The sequence below is a fragment of the Tursiops truncatus genome, chromosome 7, assembly GCF_011762595.2.
Source record: "Tursiops truncatus isolate mTurTru1 chromosome 7, mTurTru1.mat.Y, whole genome shotgun sequence".
In the NCBI taxonomy this organism is placed as follows: Eukaryota; Metazoa; Chordata; class Mammalia; order Artiodactyla; family Delphinidae; genus Tursiops; species Tursiops truncatus.
Genome location: NC_047040.1, coordinates 82,229,127 through 82,233,165, shown reverse-complemented (window position 1 = coordinate 82,233,165; position 4,039 = coordinate 82,229,127). Strand labels below are relative to the sequence as shown.

The following is a 4,039-nucleotide window of genomic DNA, read 5'->3' as shown; positions in this document are numbered from 1 at the left end:
CCTTGCTGCTTTTCCTACAGCTCCATATATTGTGACTGACTCCCCCCCCACCCCCACAGTAGTCTCCCTGACCAGTTACAGTGTTATCAAGAAGAGAGCCAGACCAAAAAAAAAAAAAAAAAATCATAGAGATAGGAAGTAGAATGGTAGTTCCCAGGGGCTGGAGTGGGGAAGGAATAGGGAGTTATTGTTTAATGGGTATGGAGTTTCAGTTTTAGAAGATGAAAAGAGCCTTGGAGATGGATGGTGGTGATGATTGTGCAACATTATGAATGTATTTAATACCAATGAACTGAACACTTAAAAATGGTTAAGATGGTAAATTCTACATTTTTTACATTTTACCACAATAAAAAAAAAAACGGGGGGAAACTGACAAAGAAGAGAGCCATATGAATAGAGGAGATGCAGAGGTACCACTAGGGAGACTTTCTTGTACCAATCAGTTTAGCTATTTAAAAGAGCATCCATGGACTTGGCTTTGTACATGCCCAGATCTGTGCCTTTGGAAATACACAGCCTACTACCTCCTGGAATACTCTGTTTGGCAGGATTGCTCAAGAGGCACAACCACATGGAAATCACCTCAGCAAGACCATCCGATCCACCAGGAGTGTGCTTTTCTTGTCTACCCACACTGAGCATCAGGATCTTAACTGTACCACTTAGGAGAGATGCATCAGGCTAAAGATTTCATGGAAACTACAAACGATTAACTACAACGATAGATTCCTTCCTGTGGAATAAAAACTACAGGCAGTGTTCTATACATTTAACCTAAGCAAAAATCATACAAAAGAAAACATAATGTGCATCTGACCCAGAACTACCTAGCATAGTATACGGCCAGTCCTACTCATCCTACAAATATTTTTCCTTTACGTCAACTCCACTCATTAACAAATTGGTCAAGAGGCATGTACCTGCACGCCAGGAAACACCAAGACCCGGACTCCCTCGTGGACCGCGTCATCTGTGTTGTGGAGAAGGACAAATGACGTCCTCCTGCACTGGGCTCCTGTAGAGAGGCTGGAGATTCCACTCAAATCCTCTTCTCCAAGAAGGACGCCAGCGGGGATGACTCCTGCACTTCTGACGAGGAACTGACCTTTGACCCCGGCTATAAACCCCACAGAGGGCAGTCATCAGCACAGGTCAGCTGCGGCCCGGCCACTCAGAGCCACGAGAGGTGCAGAGCCCAGCTTCCGCAGGGGCGCCCTGGTCTTCTTAGTGAGTAAGTCTGGGGGAGCTCAAGGCCATCTGCCGTTCAAAGTCTGGCCTCAGCTGGGCCTGTCCGGTCCTGGTCACGCAGGCCACAGGCTCCCCGCCTGCCCTGCATGTCCACCGTGGGGCACCAGCGCCCTGCTCTGTGTCTTTAGCCGTCACCTGCTGTTGGCCACCTCTCCACAGAACCGCCACCTCTACCTCGTCTCCCCCTATGCCTCCCCGGCCCTCTCCAACTCCTTCCATCACGTCCAGCTCTTTAACCAGGACCGTTCCCACGTGATGTCTCGCTTCCTCCAGGATTCCTACTGCACCACCTTCAGCAGCTTCTCCAGCGCGACCACCTTCTTCAGGGGAGACCTGCAGCCACACCTGGACGGGGCCTCCAGCGACCCTCTTCCGGCCTCTGAATACGCGCCCCACCTGGGTTGCAGGTCACTTCCGGTGTGGAGCTGGGGCCACGCCGCTTGTGGAGCGGACGCCTCGGGTCACAGGGGAGGAGTGGGCCCACCGCGTGTGCCCCGAGGGCTTCCTGCAGCAGGTCCCTGAGCTGAGACCCCGGCTCTTCTCAGGAATGCGGAGCCAAGTACCCCCTCAGGGAGAGCTGGGCAGGGCCGGCTGGCGGCGCCGCGGGGCGGGGCGGTTTCCCCCAGGGTCTGACCCCAGCCTACTGCGCCAGGCTTGGCGGTCCCTCCTATGGTACTTCAGCTGGGAGGGCTCTGCCAAGGATAGCAAGGCCCACGTGCGCAAGAAAACTGATGAGGATTTCCACCTGAAGCTGCCGTGGAAATCCGTGAGGCCTGGGCAGGGCGGAGGAACTCACCGCCGCATGGATACCGCAGCCTCATGGCCAGAGACGAGAGCCGCTCTCATAGAACCAACAAATTCTCTGAGGGTCGCGAGAACCCAGGGCTGGGCCTGCTGAACGACGTCCTCCTCCCCGACTGCCTGTACCATGACGAGCTCGGCTACGTCCAGGGCAGGAGTGACCTTGTCTTCCCGATCCGCTAGGGCTCTCAGGACGAGGTGGACGCCTTCCGCTGTTTTTGTGGCGTCACGGAGCTCGTGCAACGGAACTCTGAGGAGATAATGAAGCGGCAACTCCTGCTACTCCTGAAGGTGCCGGATCCGCCGCTTTGAGACTTCCGGGACTCCCCCGACTCCGGCTCTCTCTGCTTCTGCTTCCGGTGGCTGCTCCTCTGGGTCAAGAGGAAATGCCCCTTCCCGGAAGTCCTTCGGCCGTGGGAGGCGATGTGGACAGGGCGCCCTGTCCCCAGTCTGCACCTGCTGGTGGCCTGCGCCGTCCTAGACGTGGAGCGGGACACCTCATGCTTTCCGGCTTCGGCTCCAGCGAGATCCTCAAGCACACAGACTAGCTGACCACAAAGCTGAGCTTGGAGGACGTGCCGACACTGGCCGAGGCGCTCTACCCGCCGCCGACAACCTGCCCGGTGAGTCCCTGACCTCTCACGATAGCCCGCAGGCCCCATCAAACCTCTGACTTTTCGCTCCCTGACCCCCAACCCTCGGTGAGCTGCCCCACCACGTGCAGGAGGTCCCAGGTCTGGGCCGTCCTCGGAGCACCACAGGCTCTCGCTCCAGACTCCCCACCGCCGCTGTCCCGTACCCGTTCCCCACCAGCTCCTACGCCCCACAAGGACACGGGCCTGCAGGCGGACCAAACGGCAGCCCAGAGATCCTGCCGGAGGAAGGGGAGGAAGGTGCGAACTCCTAACCCTCCTGGGCCTGCTGAGCCATCATGTTGGCTTGGGCCTGGGTGGGGAGGCATGGTGCCTCTAGTCCCCTCCGACCCCTCAGCAGGGTTGACGTCTGGCCATGTGGCCCTGATCCGGTCAGTAAGGTTTAAGAGGACGCCGGGGGTGAGTGGTGGGGGTCGTGGAGACAGGGCTCCCTTTCCTGCCTGAGTTTAGGGCTTTTGGAGGAGTAAGGATGGGGCGTTAAGGTGCAACCGCCACTTAGTGGATGTGCGGGAACACATCCCGGACATAACCGAGACGGAAGGGCCTGCAGAGCTGCTCACTCTTGGGACCCGGCCCACCAGATTGTTCTGTGAGAAAGAAAAACTCATGTTTAACGCCCACCCCTCCCCCCACCCCCAAAAAAAGAAAATTGGTGAAGACTTAGCCAAGCAGGGCTGAGAGAAATGTCTCTGCTCTAAAGTTCCTGTCCAGGTCTCTCCTTACACTGTCCATCATACTCTGTGGGCTCCACACTATCCTTGTCATGCCTGTGTCATTTCCTCATATAAGTTTCCTTATATGAGGAATGTCATATAAGTTTCCTTATATGAGGAATGTCATTTCCTCATTTCCTCCCTTATTTCTAATTCCAGGCAATTTTTACTCTTTGCTTTTGCCTTGCATAGGACATGGTTTAAGTATAGAGTTTATAGCAATGGTATTTCTAAGAATGTTTGCTTCTTCCAGTATGTTTTACAGTGTTTCCACTCAGGAAAGACTTCTTTTTCCATGTGCATGGTCCTATAGTGCAGTTCTTGCCCATATGTCTGTGCTTCAGGTGACTCCCAGTCTTGCCTCCACGTGTGATCTCCATGAGACTATTGGAGAAATGTTTGTTTTGTGGGTTTTTTGGGCCACATCAACCAGGGAGAGAACCCATGCCCCCTGCAGCAGAAGCACGGAGTCTTTACTGGACTGCCAGGGAAGTACCATGTTCTGTGGCTCCTCTTGTTGAAAAAAATATTTTTCAGAATAAGGTTTAAACAGAGGATGACTTGCCCTCCCTTAGCTCTGTTTGGAGGAAAATATACTGTCTTCCCCACCCACCCTTATGC

The 4,039-nt window shown here is 54.6% G+C and overlaps 1 pseudogene; it reads left to right on the top strand.

The window, feature by feature from the left end:
• The first annotated feature begins 917 nt into the window (after nt 1-917).
• On the top strand, nt 918-2,959 carry LOC101336119 (TBC1 domain family member 17-like; annotated as a pseudogene).
• The last annotated feature ends 1,080 nt before the right edge of the window (nt 2,960-4,039 follow it).